Below are 18696 nucleotides of genomic sequence, written 5' to 3' on the forward strand. Positions count from 1 at the left end.
CCTGCCTGCTTGGTTATCTATCTGTATTTATTACTCTTGATCTGTTTTACCTGGTTTATGAGTACTGTATGTTTGTTGCCTGCCCTGACCCTTTTGCCTGTTTCATGACTACGAGATTTGCCTGCCTTACATTGCTGTGTTTGCTGTTGTTTGACCTTGCCTGTTGGAATATGAGTGTGTTTAATAAAAACCTGCAGATGGATCCTCAGTGTCAAAGTGCTTTGTTACACAAGCAGTATACAATAAGTAACCTACTGGTTTACTAAGAGTACACTAACAGAACACTGGCATGTACACTTTCAGTACATGACTAGTAAACTACTAGTTAACTAAAAGTATATTAAAAGAACACTTGGAAGTATACCTGCAGCACACAATAAGTAACCTACTAGTTTACTAAGAGTACACTAACAGAACACTTGCATGTACACTTTCAGTACATGACTAGTAAACTACTAGTTAACTAAAAGTATATTAAAGAGCACCTATTATGGGATACACGTTTTTAAACATCCTTTTGTGTGTAAGTGTGCATTAGTACATGCTAACGATATTCAAAAAGTACATACCTCAAAGAAAACGATGACGCGAGTTATCGTCTCTAACGTTTGAGGACTACAAAAAACACTCGGATTGTAGGCAACAGTTTACTTCCTGGGATTAGTGACGTAGATAAGACCAACATTATCATAGTTCAGCCCTCTCTGCTTTGCTTGGGTACGCCCTCAAAGACGAGGGTGGGGAGCGCCGAGTCAGAAGAGAGCTAAAATGGCGGAGGTTGTGAGTCCCTGCTTTGACTCTGTTTGCAAACTCTTGTTTCATTGTTTAAGCGATTAAATCTCTCGAGTAGACGCTGTCTCTTTAGATGCGAGGGAAAATAGCACTTTATGGACTTCCACAGAGGACATCATGTTTAATACGGTTCCGGAAAAATCCAGTCAGAAGTTGTTCACGGAGTTTTCACAATAACTGCTTCTCATGAACCGAAGCTGGATTTGCGCGACGTCTCCTCTTGAAAGTTGGATTACTGTGCACTTCTGGATCACAGGCTGTAAGTATTCACGTTTATTATTTGCCTTTTACTGTACGTTACGTAACCGGTAACCGGAGATTAACATAATGTGCGTGTAGAGCTAAGCAAGCTAATTGTCTTGTGTTGTAATACTGTATTTCATAAACAACGTACCATATTTACACACGTGTATGTTGAATTATGCAGACTATCGTTTTTTTTTATCGATGTTGGTTTAGACATGTTTACAAACTTGCTAAGTTGCTAAGCTAAATACAAATACAAATGCCAGCTAAACTGTTACCAGTAAAATTTGTTCTCATGATCAAACTCAAGAAACTCTAAGTACAGATGATTTTTTTAAAGTTATATGTATTTTACTGTTGTATTTACTTGAAGCTTTCTTAGATTTTGAAACGAAGTAAACACATAATGTGTGTTGCTAATGTTGGGCCATGTAATATGTAATACATTAACGTTTTAATGAATAGTCTAACGAGTTATAGTCATGGTACTCTATTGTTATAATATGTCTTTTTGACTGAATACATGTTTGTTTTATTTGTCTATATCCTAGATTCGCAGCTGGACACATCCTTCTACACTGTATGCAAACATGCAACATCATTACACACAGTACAAGCAGGCCCGGATTAAGAGGACTTTGGGCCCTGGGGCTATAGCAAACACCAAAGGCCCCCCTTCATCTGATTGCCAAGCCAGTCTTCTACCGCAATAGCCTACATATTTTTTATTGTTATTAATCAATGTATTTAATTAGTGTTTTTCTTTAACATTATTTATTATTATTTTTGCACACTAAAGAGTTCAGGCTATTTAACACAGTAACCCTCAACTGCACAGATTTTGGGAACATTTTATTGATAAAACATTTGTACCCTATGTAGTGCATTTACTCCAGATATGAACTCAAAAACATAAAGGTTGCCAAAAATCAGCAAAAACATTACTCCTACTTCAGTCATACTTCCTCAATAAGTACTTAACCATGAATAATTTAGGGATAGTTCAAAAACATCACCCTCATGTTGATAGCATAAGGGTTATTAATAGCCTACATTTACACTGCATTTACAATTACATAAATGCTATGATTGTTATTTTAGAAGAGTTTTTTGAAGAGCTGATATACAAGGTGATTTTGGCTACACTACCTCTCAAGCATTGCAGAGCTTTAGGCTACTGATGCTCTTCTCATCTTGTTGTGTTTATGAGCGCTTTTAATTTTAAATGCAAGTGATAGTTGGATTGTAGATCGCGTATGGCGAAGACAATTCAGCGCAAATTCAAAAATATGAGAGAATACACTGTTACACAGAACTACAGAACACGCGCGCATAACGCACCGCACCATAGGGAAGGAGAGAGCTCGCACACAGAGAACCGATGTGTGTGTGGGAAAACACTACTAACCTTTCGTTAAGTTATGATAAAGTCTGTCAGCCGTCTTCTCTGTCAGTAACATCTGTTGACGTTTACGTGAAAATACAAGTACATTGAAAAATGACATGAAAACACCGCCAACTTTTAATTCTTTCACTCAGTGTCATGTGAGAGATGCACTGTCGAGGTGCCGCACACAGCATGAGACAGAGAGAGCGCGTGCACACGAGAGAGGCGCCGCTGAGCCCTAGCAATAGTGAATGAAGCCGTTTTAAATATTAAAATAAAAATGTAAATGGTAATCATGAAAAATCTATTCGTGGCGCCCAGTGTTGATTCTGTGGCGCCGCGCCACAAATAATGTATAGGAAACACTGCGATTATCATCCAAATAGTGCTTAACTCATTAACTTCAGCTGCTTGCTTACCCTTTTCGACATATAAAACACGCGGATCGGGGACGAGGCAGGGGGGTGAAGCTTGTTTTTCCTTTTTTTGTGAACCACTATCACTTTTTTCATCATTTTTGAACTCCAGCGGAGATGGGTCTGTCTGCAAGAGAGGGGCGTAACTATTGCTCCAGCGAGCGTTTTATAGCGCTACAATGTTCATGAAAGCATAACGAAAAGAGGCGTTTCCCAACGTCATGGCGCAAATTGTGGAGTTAATTTGATTGGGCGGTGAATTATATCATTCAAGTCACATTTTCCAATAACGTCTTGTTATTTTATTATACACAAATCAACCACCTATGATTTGACAATCTAATTTCCTCCAGCCAATCACGGGCCCCCAAATCCCGCGGGCCCTGGGGCTTCAGCCCCACCTAGCCCTTATGTTAATCCGGCCCTGAGTACAAGGAGTCAGACTGGCATATGAGGAGCAAAGGTGTGTAACACACGATGTATTTAGCTAGTGAAACCACTACCAGTCTTAAATGTATAACTGATGATGACAAAGTTTTTTTTCTCTGCATAATAATAGGAACCCAGGCAGTAGCATCGTTTCACAATGTTTCCATCACCATCATCAGTGGATGCCTTTGCTGTCCGTAGCCTGAGATTTCAGATTTGCAGCAAAAAAAAATTGATTTTCTCATTTATTGGAATGCTGTGCAGGTATTTAAGTATTTTAGTAACTGTGTTAAATAAAGTAGTATTTACTTTTACAATAAATTAATTGCTTGTTTATATTTTACAGGTATTTGTACCTTGCAGCCATCCATTACAATGTCACCAAGCCTTAACAAAAGCAGGAGAGGGAAAGTACAAGGCTATGTTCCCAAAACACACAAGTGACATACCGTAAGCAGTAATGTTTTATTTCAAATACATTCATAATTAAAAACTTAATGTATGAAGCAGGGAAATAAATGATCAAAACAAAATATTTATTGACTGCAATATTTCTACAGTTATGTGGAGGATGTGATCAGGCTTGTGTTTGATGAGGTATTTGAAGATAAGCTGAAGGAAGCCCTGATTCCAATGGACCTGGCATCACAGTTTGAGAGACCTTCAAAGGAGGACGTGATTGCATGCCATCTTCAGTGCAGGGGTCGTCGAAAGCCAAAATTGTGACCGATCTGATCAGGAAGCTCCAAGCGTATCTGGAGAACAACACACGACAGGATGATAACCTTATAGTGTCGTCTTAAATAGCACCAGCTGACAAAGCTTTGATATGCCATTTATCTGAATAGATAGCTGTAAGAAATGAATTGAACAATTTTTGAAACAAGAGCACAATATGGTTACTAAAGTATGTTTATTTGTATATTGTTTAACATTTAAATATATATTTGTAATAAATAAAAAAACTTTTGACTGACTATTATATTTTCTTTAAAGTTACATCTTTTGTTCTTTTGGGTACTTTGTTACTATAATGATACTTTAGTGTTATTGGTTTAAAAATGTAATAAAACTTACTCTAGTCCTGCACCTCAAAGGCTTATAGTCGGTACAATAAATGTTCTGTGTGTAGGGATTTAGACAATTTGTGCAAAACCTGGATGATGAATCACGCAGGTAAGACGCCCTGGAACATGTTGCATTCTCCTTAAAACCTAATAAGTAAAAACATAGCACTTATAAGTAAGCAGTCTTTCATAAAAAAGTTTACCATAGTAAAATAATGTAGAACATTCATTTCAATTAATACTTTCTTTGTGCTACATTTGGTGTTTCCATATAGTTTGCACAGTGATTTAGTATGTAACAGTCTTTTATAATAAAGTTTACTATAGTAAAATAATGTTAACAAATGAAATAGTTTTATAATCATTTCAACAAATACTTTCTATGTGCTACATTTGGTGTTTCCATATAGTTTGCACAGTAATATAGTAAGCAGGCTTTTATAATAAAGTTTACTACAGTAAAATAATGTTAATAAGTGAAATAGTATTATAATCATTTCAAAAAATACTTTCTATGTGCTACATTTGGTGTTTCCATATAGTTTGCAAAGTAATGTAGTACGTTATAATTACCTTTTGGATCTCTTTGCAACACATTTTCGTCTTCGTTTAGCATTCTGGCAGAGCTAAGGACACCTAAAAAAGTTAAATCCAATCGCGTTCATTGATGGAGATCGTTTATATCGTAACGGCCTTCTGAACTCTCTGGATCGAGCTCGAAGTGGTAAGGCAGTACAGACACCATCGTTTATAGAGAAATATAGCGCTTGTTTACGTTGCCTGTGACTCTCAGTCAGAACCGGAAAACCCATGCGTAGTCAGGGGCGTAACCTTTCAAACACACGCCGAACCCAGTTGACCAATAACAGTTGAGTAGTCATCTGACCAATCCGAATACACTAGACATTTTGGGAGGCGGAGACAGGAACTAAATCGGAGCGTTTTCCAGACATGCAGAAATCGGTTAGGTATGTAAGCAATTTATAAGACTCACAGTGCATTAGTTCAAGTTTTAATAACATGTATGTACTATGGGATATTACAATAACGTGCTAACGTGCTAATTTATTAGCATAATTGGTGCTCTTTAAAAGAACACTTGGAAGTATACCTGCAGCACACAATAAGTAACCTACTAGTTTACTAAGAGTACACTAACAGAACACTTGCATGTACACTTTCAGTATATGACTAGTAAACTACTATTTAACTAAAAGTATATTAAAAGAACACTTGGAAGTATAACTGCAGCACACAATAAGTAACCTACTAGTTTACTAAGAGTACACTAACAGAACATTTGCATTTACACTTTCAGTATATGACTAGTAAACTACTAGTTAACTGAAAGTATATTAAAAGAACACTTGGAAGTATACCTGCAGCACACAATAAGTAACCTACTAGTGTACTAAGAGTACACTAACAGAACATTTGCATGCACACTTGAAGTATAAGTCTAGAAAACTACTAGTATACTCATGAGTTCACTTGCAGTACAAATGAAGAACTAATTGTGCACTAGTTGTACACTTAAAGTTGACTACTCTTACACTTATAGTACACTTTGAAGTATACTTCTATATACTAAAAGTGGGCCAATTTAGTCCCAAGCGGTATTCAAGCAGTACACTTACAAGTATACTACTAGAACATAAATGTTAGTACACTTACTACATAAAGTATACTTAAAACTATACTCCAACATTACTTTAGTATACTTAATAAAATGAACTTGAAGTATACTTCTTTTTCGTAAGGGAATGGATGAGGCAAAATCACAAAGAGAACTTTACTGATATACAAAGAATATTTACTTGTTTAATACAAGTGATTTTCTTTGTTCTATTGTTTGTTTTTTATTATTTATTAATGAACTACAAAAAAAGCATTTGTAAAGGATCTCAGGTTTCAGAAGGAGAACAAAACTGCAATCATTCCCGGGTTTCGGTCACAATATGTCGGAGAGCGATACTAGAATATAAATATATTATATTGCAATAGGTAGTGTTTAAGTATTACCATTAAATCAAAACTAAACAACAGATATATAAAGTAAAAGGTTTAATAACAGTACTACTGACTTAAAGTTACAATTGAAATGGTTACACTATAAATGCATGAAATCGTAAATAATACATAGTACAATTAACTGTTTCCAGTGTATGCGAGATATTACCTGACAGTATAGAGAACAGAGAAAGAAAGAAAGAAAGAAAGAAAGAAAGAAAGAAAGAAAGAAAGAAAGAAAGAAAGAAAGAAAGAGAATACAGTTTAGAAGAAGGTGAATCTCCATTGAAAACTGGAATCTAGGCCTATTGGCCTGAACCCCAGTGCTCAGGTAAAGAAGAAAAGTGAAGAGAAGAAGAAGAAGCAAAAGGAAAGGGAAAAAGGCAAAAAGCCCAGATCTCATGAAAACCTTGACCTTTGTGACTAAACCTAACATAATACAATCAAATTCACCAATCAGAAGATCACCTTTGACCCCCACTGTACTTGACCAAACCCAACATAATAAATTTAAACTGACCAATCAGAAGACCACCTTTAACCCCCACTGTACTGAATAAATGACTCTGCCAATAGTCAATAAGCACAGGAATGCAAATGGTACAGGATAGAACGGAGATTGTACAGGATGGTAAAAAATATTTAACCCAGGGCTGGGTAACTAGACCCCTTCAAGGTTTGTAAACATTGAACGACTATCGGGTGCGCGCGCAGCATGGGGTCAAACAACCCTATCTCACGGCGAATTCGTAATAATTCAAACGATTTAACCAAGTGGCTAAATCGTATGAAATCATACGAGCTGGCTCGTACGAAATCGTACGATTAGTTCATCGCATTTAACACAGCCCTGTGTTGCAGGGATTTCGTGCTAATTAATACGAATAGATTAAATCGTACTATACCATACGATTTTGTTCATCGCATTCAAGATGCGTGACCCGTAGCCAGAAAAAAACTCTGGGTGTGCATCTGAAAATCTGCGTGTGTCACAGGCAAGATAAGCAGAAACGCTGGGGAATTCAGGTGCTGTAAATCCGGTGGACAGGACTCATCTCGTTATAGATCAAGATAATTTATAAAGATCTTTAAACGAAGGATTGGAGTATCAGATAGTTGACATGGTAAGCAAGTTAGTTAATATTTTAATTAAAAAAAGGAAAAACGAAATAAAACGAATAGAATACATTATTGTTGTTGCGGTGTGTCACGTGACAATCATGACCCGTCGCCATGGACACAAGGGGTCAGATAAAATATTTTTAACTTACGCGTGAAAGGGTTGATTTTAAATATATATATATATATATTCTAAGTAAACAACAACAGCCCAAGTTTAGTACAAAAAAATATTGAAACTATAAATAAATATTCTGCATCAATTTTAGGTGTACGCCCCTGCCGTGACCCAAATCTCGTCCGCACATCATCGCGATATGTATCATCTGTTTACAAACGTCGCCACTCGGTGAGTATACTAAAAGTGTCTGTTTGTTCGATATTACATTCATTATATGTTCTTTATTAATCCAGATCGGCTTCTAAATGTTATCTGAATTGTATTGGTCATCTATATTACATTCTTTCTTTTTGTTCAAAATAAGTTCAATCAACACATAATCAAGCAGTGGGTGATTGATTAGCGCGTGATTAAAAGCTAGTCACGTTATCCTCGATCATTTTATTATATTCATATTTTTGGAATTAACTACCAATGTACTACTACTGTGGTATTGTGTGTTTATAGTACACAAATCGTACCATGTTTTTACCGCAGTTAGTCTACTTCTACTGTGGTATTTTGTAGTGCAGTAACAGCAAACCTTATGCTTTTACCACAGTAGTTCAGCCTTTTTATACATAGTAAAAAAACAGTAACACCAACAACATGCTTTTAATACATTTGATGTACAAATCTGAAATCTTTAGACATTCAGATCTTTCTTTTTTTGGTCAGTTTTATTATATTGCCGTTTTATTTATTTATTTATCTTATTATATAGTCTTATGATAGTGGGCGGATCTTGGGGTTTGTTGTAAATAGTTATACACATACAATGTTTAGTAAATAAAGAATTTAAAAAATATCCAAAATTTGTAATTCACAAATTTTTTTGTCTTGCAGTTTCTTCACATACATCTCATGCTCCTCCATCTACACGCTCCACAACATTTAAACCAACGGCTCTTTTAAGAGCCATCACTTGCAAAAGCTCTCGTACTCGCTCTCCTACTCACTCACTCACTCTCCAACTCACTCACTCTTCTATAGGGCTGTGCAAAATATGTATATGCTTTGAAATAGTTGCAGCTTCCTGGCATAACTGGTCAAAACCTGAAGATGCCATATTGAAGAAAAGAAAGAATGCAAAGAGAAATAGGCAAAACAAATTGAAAGAGGGACAAACAGAGAGAGGGGGGAGAGTGAGAGAGAGTGAGTGAGTGAGTGAGTGTGTGTGTATACGTAGGAGAGTAGGGCTGTGCTAAATAATCGTCTGCGATTCTCATGCGTGTTTCATCAGTAAAGCCGGTTCGTGATTAGAAGTAAATCGCCATCAGCTGCTTTCAGATGGAGCGGCATTTATTACACAGACCCGTAGTTCACAGAGAAGCTAGGCAAAATTGCATAGATTGTCGGAGTCGATTTTCCTCGATTTTAAACCCGGTTTTGCCTAGCTTCTCTGTGAACAACGAGTCTGTGTAGTAAATGCCGCTCCATCTAAAAGCAGCTGATGGCGATTTACTTCTAATCACGGAACCGGCTTTACTGATGAAACACGTATGAGAATCGCAGACGATTATTTAGCACAGCCCTACTCTCCTACGTATACACACACACTCACTCACTCACTCTCTCTCACTCTCCCCCCTCTCTCTGTTTGTCCCTCTTTCAATTTGTTTTGCCTATTTCTCTTTGCATTCTTTCTTTTCTTCAATATGGCATCTTCAGGTTTTGACCAGTTATGCCAGGAAGCTGCAACTATTTCAAAGCATCTTGACATGAAAGCTGACAATGCTGAACTTGGAGCAGCTACCAGGGAGGCTGAAGAAATTCTACAAATGTTCAATCCTCCACTGGTAAAGTTAATTATATTTCAGTTTTCTTATTCATTTGGTTAATTTTTTATTTACACTTAAGTTGCTTTAATAAATTTGTATTTTTATCTGTTCATAGATTTCCAAGTCCTTACTTTCAATCACTTTTAGCATTTTATTTTAACATGTTTATTTCCAATTTTTTTCAGCTGAAAAAGATGACCAAACGAGCGATTTCCTGGACTCAACAGACACAGTGAACTTTGCACTGCATTTCAAAGGTAATATTGGTTTTTTTAAAATCCGTATATCCACATAAATGGACTCAGGTCTGTAATAGTGCCTATATACATAATATAGTTTTATAAAATTGATTGTTGTCTGTTGTTACATCTGTAGCCAGCTCCTCAGCCGCAACACCGAGAACCAGAGTTGAGGTCAATGTACTGCTGAGAAAAGTGCAAGATCTGTTTAACCAAAATTATAGTAAGCATATGTTCAAACACTTTTTAAGTCTTGATAACCTAATATACCTTCATGATTTCATGGCATTATTATCAAATCAATAACTTATTTGTGTCCATCAACCATAAGATTATGACACATTACCAAAATGACTGTTTACAGCTGATACACTGGCTCTTAACAGGATAGGAGAGTCACAATTGTCCGACTGTGTTACAATGTGTAACATGTACATGCATGTGTTTGCCCGTGTCTTTCAGAGGATGCCGGAGGTACTGGAAGGCTCCCCTGGTAAATCAAGGCATGACAGTTAAAGTTGCAGGACTGCCCAACAGCCTTACTTTCAAAAAGCCATCCTATTGTGGAAGGAAGCAGTTGGAGGCCATTTTGCAAGCGGCTGAGGAGATTTCATTTGAAATCAGTAAGTGAGATTAACAGTGGTTTTGTTTCTCCAGCTGAGTTTCGGCCAATCATTTGGCTCTATGCAAAGTGGGAAAAATAAGTTAACTTAACAATAATACAGGCCTACATGTGAGTCTTTGTATAGTGCAGCACTGGGTGGGTTAAGTTTTGACCCATAACGAGTAAATATTGAAAAGAACAAATGCTGGATTGTTGTTATGCAACCATGGGGTATAATAACCCAGCAGTTGGGTTAAAACAACCCAGCATTGGGTCAATATTAACCCAGTAGTGTGTTCTGTCCAATATTTACCCAACATTTTTGAGCCCAGCCATTTTTAGAGTGCTGGCCACTGTATTTCTCCATGTCTCCTCACCCCAACCAGTCGAGGCAAATGGCTGCCCATTCTGAACCATGGTTCTGCTCGAGGTTGCTGCATATTAAAAGGAAGTTGCCATTGCACTCTCAGAAAAAAAGTATAAAAGTTGTACCTTTTTGTCACTGGTACACTACCTTTTGAAAAGGTCCTAAAATGTACCAGTTAGGTACAGATATGTACCTATGAGGTACCAGCATGTAGCTTGGCGGTACCAATGTATACCTTTTAGGTACAAAAGTGTACTTTTTGAAAAGGTACTGCCCCAATGTCAACTTTTGTATCTTCATGTACCTTTTTTCTGAGAGTTTGTAGCCTAATAATATAAAGAGTACAGTATGGTCTAGACCTACTCTGTTTGAAAAGTGCTGTGAGGTCACTTTGTTATGAATTGGCACTTTAAAAATTAAATGTAATTCAATTGAAACACATTCAGGTTATAGATTCTGTATGTGTCTATGACAGTTTGTAAGGGATGTAACACTATTTCTCAGTTGCAGTTTCCTCATTACAGTGGACACATTTTCTAAAAAGGCACCTCTCCAGAATATCCTATAGCTGTTTAGTTGAATTTGACTAGTGATTGTGATGGCCCTTGGCAACAGTTGAATTTTATCTATAAAATTATATTTCTTCATTAATACTGCTCTGTGATGCAGAAAGACCAGTTATTTGTTATGCTTCTAAGTGTTTCTTTTTTTCCCTATACATAATTAGATGCAGCACAATGCAACTTCACTGACAAAGCAGAAGGAATGTCAGAGGCAATGGACGCAGAAGGTACGCTGAGATGTTTTTATTTTATCTTTAAATAAATATATAACATTAAACTTAAGAAGCATAAGGGGACATTTAACATCTTTTATAGACCATTTTGCAAGATGTAAACAACACTGGTCCAGAAGCACTTCCTGTATCAGTTTTTTAACACAACATAAACGTTGGGATAAAATACAACCAACAGGTTGATAAAACTTAATCAAAAAGTTAAAGAAACATTTTTAAGATGTTTTCTTTATGTGTGAAATAAAGAAAACAGTTACAAACTGAAACAGGAAGTGTTTCTGGACCAGTGTTGTTTACGTCTTGCAAAATGGTCTATATGGTTGGTATTCTGATAATTTTACACTTTGAATTGGATGTTGATATTTAGATGCAAACAATGAATGGTACTGTATCTGTATTTAACCTACAATTTACTAATTAACTATTGACAGTATAAATGTTGACACATTGCATTATGAATTTGTAATTTAGATTCAAATGTTGTATTAAGAAAGTTGTTATTATGTTTTATGTTCTTTAGGTACAGAGCTGGAAGAAAAGTCCTCAGAAACAGCCACTACTGTAGCTATCGTGATGACTGCAGATTAAGGTATCTTTTCAAATTGTGCTGATTTTTATGTCCCATTGTGAATAATAAGCTCTTCCTCATAGTAGACCAGGGCAAGTAGACCTGGTTTGGAGGCAGCAACATGTATAAAAACAGGTAGTTTCAACAGATTACAATACTTTAACAAGAACAGATATTGGAACAGAACCATAGACCAAAACATTTTAAAAGGGAAACAATCCACTACACAGTGACACATTGTGACAAATCAGCCTCCAAATTTTTCATTTAGGATCTAACAGCATTAAACTAGATTCACTTTGTAAGTCTTTCAAGGGGCAGTTTCCAGGCAGAACGTGCAGAATACATAAACAGAGTTCTGTACATACATTTGGGACCTAATGTATAAAAACATCTTAAAGGGTGTTGTCCAGGACATTGTCTTAAATTACAAACAGAGATAGAAGGTGAACACACCAACAATTGCTTTTAAAATGATGTTCCCTATGAATGGCTAGAACAGGCCAACCTACGACTGTATGAGGTATGGCATTACAGTTAGTTATGCTAAAGTGGTGGTGAGATTTTTTTGAATTGATGATTCTTCTGAATCATGTTTGATTTACATACATTTCTGAAATGGAAAACCCAGAGTTTTCCTTGTTTCCGCTTTCTAAAATGTGCCCCAGGAATTCTTCTTTGTTGACCTGCTTGTATCTTATGATTGAGCGTCAGCAATACCCACATTTTAATTTGGCAATAGTTACAAATGAATAAACTGCCTTTGAAATGTTACTTAAAATATGCTCATGAGTATTAATTCAACTAACTGGCTTGACTTAAATATATTTGTTTTGATAGATGGAGGCCATTTGTGCTGTAACTGCCACGTCCTTTCGATGACAGGAAGAAGAATGCTTCAGAGAAGTGGCGTTTATGGTCACAGTGCACAGTGTGCCAATCATGTTCACACACTGCATGTCAAGACACCATGCAAACAGCCTGTAGCACTGCATCAGTGATAGGAAACATGCTAGTTACACAAGATGTTTTATGTTTTAACTTTGAGTTGTTTTTACTTTGTTCATGACCCCATCCCTACAAACACACACACACACATTTTTTTTTTTTTATGTATTAGGTGCCATTTAATCTTTTTCATGCAAATGTATTGTAATGATTACACTTATAAGAATAAAACAGATTTTTAATTCAATCTAATTTGTATTTATTGTTGTCATTTGTTGGCACCATAAGTGTGGTCCCTTTACCTGGGACATGTGGGGACCAATTAATATCTATTGTACTGAATTTAGGCCACAGGTTGTAAATGATAAGTAGCCTGATGTTTTTAATCTTTTATCAATGGTTCGGTATGGTTGGGTGTTGGCAAGGACCTCACCATACTTTTCAATACAGTGAGTCAAAGTTCGATTTCATGTTATGATTAAATAGTTTACATAACTTTCACTTCTTTTTCGCAGTCTTGCTGTCACTGAGGGGCATTTGGCAAATTGGATATCGAAAAGTTGGTTTATGTCAGAGCAGTAGTGATACTCGTGGACACTTTGATATACAACTGAACAGTACAATTTAAACAACTTTAAATATAATGATGAGGATGATGATGTTATGTGTATCTGCTTTATCAAAGTGATTTTCCTCCATCATACAGATGAAGTTGAAGCAAATCTCTATGACCACTTTACAAAGAGTTAAAAAACTAGCTATGCTCAGTTGTAAGGAATTTTTTGGAATGATTAAGTAATTTCACATTTTGTGTTAAAATTAAAGTGACAACACAAGTAACAAAATGTGGTGTTCCTATAATAAAACTGATTGTGTTGTTTTAACACATCTGTTTTTAAAGTGTATTTATTACTCTGCAGTATGCTGTAGCATTCATTAACAAAGTTTTAAATAATATATACTGTATACTACACTTTACTATAGTATGGGTATTTACTATAAATTACTTTAGTACTTTTATGTGGGCAGAATTTTTATGACTGGACTGACACACCTGATCCACATACATTCATGGTATAGTTTGCATACTGCTCAGGCCTGTCTTTCTGCTTAGAAAGAAGGAACATGAAGCAATACATAGGCTTCCTATACTGTACACATAGCTGAAGCATTCAGTTTCTCAAAGTGACAGGTTTGGAAGGAGGGAAATGGTACTCTAATGGATAAACTAAATAGGCCTGTTTACAATTTTTAGTTGAGCTCAAAAGAAAACATTTAAACAAAAATAAATAGGCTACAAAAGATGCAAGAGAGCAAACATTATGTACATTATGTAGCAAACATTGTGTATAATGTTTGCTAATTTGGGTTTTGACAACCAATAGGCCTAATAATCATACTAGCCTACAATCGGAGACAACTACCCATCAGACTATGGTCTTATTTATTAATGGTATGTTTTTAATTATCATAGCAGCATTAACATAAATAGATAGTCTATGCATATAAGCCCAAACAGAAACGCACAGTTTGTGTGTGTGGCCAAGGTATTCATCAAGGTGTGGGGTCTGTTTACACAGCCAGAAACAAACAAACAGCTTTATTTTATCTAACCGTAACCTTATTGAGCCTTCAAAGTGCTCTCTGAAACTACACCTGAGGCTTGTGTACTTGAAATGAGAACATGAAAAGTTTGTTGTAGAGCTAAGCCAAATAGATCGTTAGAAAGGTCTTGACCTGCAGAATAACATATGTCAGTATGAAGAATCTACATGGCACCTGCTTTGAAATACGGCCCTTTAAAACATCACCTTGGTGCATTTTTGAATGCTTATAATTAGGCAACAAAAGGGTCTATAGACATGGGACAAACTCTTAATGAGAGCTCTTGACCTCAGTTATAATGTCAATATAGTCAACAACTTGGGACTCTATCAAATATGGTTAAAATTTATTTAAACCTATTTAACAATTAAATATTTAAAATCTGATTGCATAAGTGTGTTAACAATCCCCCTAAACACCATACTGTACTCTCAACTCACTATTTACAACCTCCAATTATAAGAAAAACACAAATGTTTTTAAAAAACTACAATTCCCTACATGTGTGCAATGCAGCTTGATACAAATCAGCACTAAAATTGTAGTTTTTCTGGTTTGCAAAGTAGGGCTGTAAAAACATATATCTACTGAATATATAAACACCTAGTTCAGGCAAACTATTAATTAGGCTGCATCTAGATGATCTACGTTAAGAAAATGTAAAAAAGTTGTTTTTTAAAGATATTTTAGCAGAAACAGTGTTTTTTGCTAGATGGGATACAGCTACGCGATTTAGGGTTAAGTTTGGGGTAGAATTCGGATGTAAACAGCGAATCTGTCTAGATGTGATACAACTTGTCTTAAATCGCGTGAAATGTTTGGTTTAGGGTTAGGTTTTGGGGATAGGATTAGGATAATAACAGCGCTCATCCGCGAGAGTTTGCTGTTGCTGTATCCCCTCTAGCCACAACGCCGAAACAGCAGAACACGCAAACCCCGCCTTCAACACAATGCACTTCTGTAACCTTCTGCTACCAAAAAACTAATTTCTCAGATCGAAATAGAAATTGTTCAAAATGATTTTATTGTTGAGTTATCAAGTTTTTGTTTTGTATGTCATTTAATTTTGAATGTCATTTAAAAAGAAAACACGTCATGCAAGCTACGTGGTTTCAGTGATAGCAGCCTCATAGCAACCACCATAGCAACGAACTATATAATACTAAATATAATGGGAAGAAAAAAGTATTAATCCACATCAACTTAGTTCGGGAGAATTTCAAGCCAATATGGTTATGTAAGAACCTACTGTATGTGGCAGTCTGTCTTGTGGATTATGACTGTAAAATCATTGTATAAATCATTTATTAAGTTCATCACTATTCATTGACCTCTAAAGTGTGCTGTGACAATAGCTGAAATCATGACTATAACTCATTCTGGAAAACATTTTATTTTTTACAAACTTTAACAGTGTGTTTCAAAGGATTCAAGATTCAATACTTTGTCATTTCAACTTAGCTCACAAAAACAAAACACCTTACACACATTGACCACATTTGTACATTACAGTAAATAAGTAACATCACAATGGTAAACACACAATTTTGTCCTCACACAGACTAGTGTGAATATGTGTGCTTAAAAACAGTACCTACGTTTTAAAATAACTCAGACCTAGTAAAACATCATGTTTGCACAAGTAAGGCGAACATTATATTAAACCACCATAAAGGTTTCTATGATATGCTCCAACATATACTATACATTTTACATAATTCTTTTTACAGAATACAATATCAGACTAGAAATTAAAAAAATATGTAGTGCTAGTTATCATATTTATCCACATTGTCATCATTATCACTCTTATCATGTATACCAGTGTCTGTATGCTTGGCATGGGGAGGGCCTGACACAAGTGGGGGTTGTCTGCAGGAACAAAGTCTGATACATGTGGGTGAAACATCATAATGGCTTGATGTAGTTTTCTTTCCAGCTGTTGGATGCGTTGAATGAGAGCAGCTTTTGCATGAGTCTTCATATGTAAGGCATCAATCCCTCGCCTCCTCGAAACATCATCTTCTTCAATCTAGAAGACAAAAGAAAACAAAATGCTATGTTATGTTACCAGGTGGTTTCTAATATGATTTGCAGGTAGTTAGTTTGTCAGATGGTTACTAGAGTGACTGCTGTGTGGTTACTAGGGTAAAGTAATTATACTTACAGTGTCATCAAAGCAGAAGTAGACATGCCAAGATGGATCACATGATTCCTGAAAATCAATTGTCGCTACCTGCTTGGAGAGTCTAATGGCAATGTCCTGCCCATCTGAAGCAAAGCTAGGAAACAAGCATGCAGAAAAATAAATGTATTAGTTTGTATTATAGTCCTTTTTAAGTTCAAACCTAATGTCATATTGTATCTAATTATCCACTTATAAGTAGATATACCTGGATATATTCTTCTCAGGTGGAGGAGGACTGCTCTCTCTCCCTTGATTCAGTTCTAGCCTTGCAGTTGGACTCTGAGCTCACGGTCCACATCTTTAAGGGTAGACTGGAAGTTTGAATCAGACTCTTGCCATCTTCTCCCAATACGGAATTTTTTCTCAATGTTCAGCAGAGTCCTCAATTCTAATATCTACACATTACAAAAAGTACAGCACAAAAGTTCAGTTGCTAGCAAGCAGAAAGCATTACCGTGGTACACCTGACCAAACATATGTTACAAGTAAGGCCTTGGTGGTAATAGATTACTAATTACACCACATGAAGATTTGCAATAATGCTGCAATATTTTAATTTATAACCACTGGTGACAGTTTCCTTCAAAACTATGCCATTACTATAATCACACGTTTAAGCACATCAGCAAGGCACTTTAAGGAAAACACCACTGTTTTTCAATAATTTACTACAGGGCTATTCAGATCTTACCCTGGAGGGCCAGAGCACTGCATAGTTAAGCTCCAACCCTGATCAAACACACCTGAGCAAGCTAATCAAGCCGTGTGTCTCAATTCGTTCCCTAGCTCCCGAGGTCGTGAATCAGTATATCGTGTACACAGGTTCGGGCACTGGTAAGGACCCTAGCTCACTTCACATTGGGACAATGTTCACTTATTTTTCTGCCACGTGGCTGCTTAAGCGCGTTGTGATTATTCACAGCTGTTACTCATCAACAACCGGCAAAACCAACATCTCTCTGACTTAATTTTAAAAAACAGTACATTGTGGAAAATGCTGTCATTATTCTCTTACATATCTGTGCATAAAATTGGAGGCATATAATTACATTTTAAATGTAATAAATATATTTACAATTTTAAATAAATATTATTATTTTAAATATTGAGTAGATTGTGGTCCCTTACTGTGTAGCAATGTGTGTTTATATTTACAACTAAAACAAACGTTTGTCTTTATAAAAGTTCTGTTACATTTCATAAAGTTTATTGAGTTGGATCACGTGATGTTCGGGTGGCGAGCGTCAGAAAAGGTCACGTGATTTCCGGTTAGAGACCATAGGGAACATCGATGCTCACTGGTTTTTGCGTTGCATTGTGGGAATTTTTAGGGAACGAACGTTCCAGTGCACTGAACGGATTTTGCGATTGAGACAGCCCTTAAAATGGCCGACTCCCTGATCAGTGCCCTGACTACTGAACAAGGGAGCTGATTGAGACACACGGAAGGTCTTCATGATCACTAGAAAATCACAGGTGGTTAATGGTACATAAACTCAGTAGTGCTCCAGCACTCCAGTGTACAATTTGAATAGCCCTGTTTAACTATGTTCTTACCTCAACTTATACAAATTAATACATACCGATCTTTTTTCAATGCGTGCACTTTTAATCTTTGAACAGTGCCTTGTGAATGTATTAGCGTTTAGCCTAGCCCCATTCATTCATATGGCTCCAGGGATGAATTTAAAAGCCACCAAACACTTCCAGGTATTTAGACGAGTAAGTATGGTGGCACAAAATAAAACTTTTGTTTGGAGCCATAGGAATGAATGGGGCTAGGCTAAATGCCAACACATTCACAAAGTGCTTAACAAAGACTAAAAGTGCATTCATTGAATAAAGATAGGTATGTATTAATTGATCTAAGTTGAGCTAAGGACATAGTAAAATATTGAAAAACGGTGGTGTTTTCCTTTAAAGACGTCTGTAATTACCATAGTCTTACATTAAAACATTAAACTCTTACTTGAA

At 36.2% G+C, this 18696-nt stretch overlaps 3 long non-coding RNA genes across 3 annotated transcripts; 2 read left to right on the plus strand and 1 right to left on the minus strand.

Annotated features, from left to right (window-relative positions):
- The first annotated feature begins 2789 nt into the window (after positions 1 to 2789).
- LOC135767399 (uncharacterized) lies at positions 2790 to 3971 on the plus strand. Its single transcript, XR_010542017.1, has 4 exons — positions 2790 to 3304; positions 3401 to 3534; positions 3617 to 3720; positions 3831 to 3971. It is a non-coding gene; the product is annotated as an uncharacterized lncRNA (long non-coding RNA).
- LOC135767405 (uncharacterized) lies at positions 3886 to 5139 on the minus strand. Its single transcript, XR_010542018.2, has 3 exons — positions 4911 to 5139; positions 4348 to 4484; positions 3886 to 4025 (listed from the first exon to the last, which is right to left on the minus strand). It is a non-coding gene; the product is annotated as an uncharacterized lncRNA (long non-coding RNA).
- A 2135-nt stretch (positions 5140 to 7274) lies between these two features.
- On the plus strand, positions 7275 to 8868 carry LOC135760127 (uncharacterized). The gene is made up of 3 exons (XR_010537330.2): positions 7275 to 7471; positions 7736 to 7815; positions 8473 to 8868. It is a non-coding gene; the product is annotated as an uncharacterized lncRNA (long non-coding RNA).
- The last annotated feature ends 9828 nt before the right edge of the window (positions 8869 to 18696 follow it).

This window comes from Paramisgurnus dabryanus, chromosome 3, assembly GCF_030506205.2.
Source record: "Paramisgurnus dabryanus chromosome 3, PD_genome_1.1, whole genome shotgun sequence".
Classification (NCBI taxonomy): domain Eukaryota; kingdom Metazoa; phylum Chordata; class Actinopteri; order Cypriniformes; family Cobitidae; genus Paramisgurnus; species Paramisgurnus dabryanus.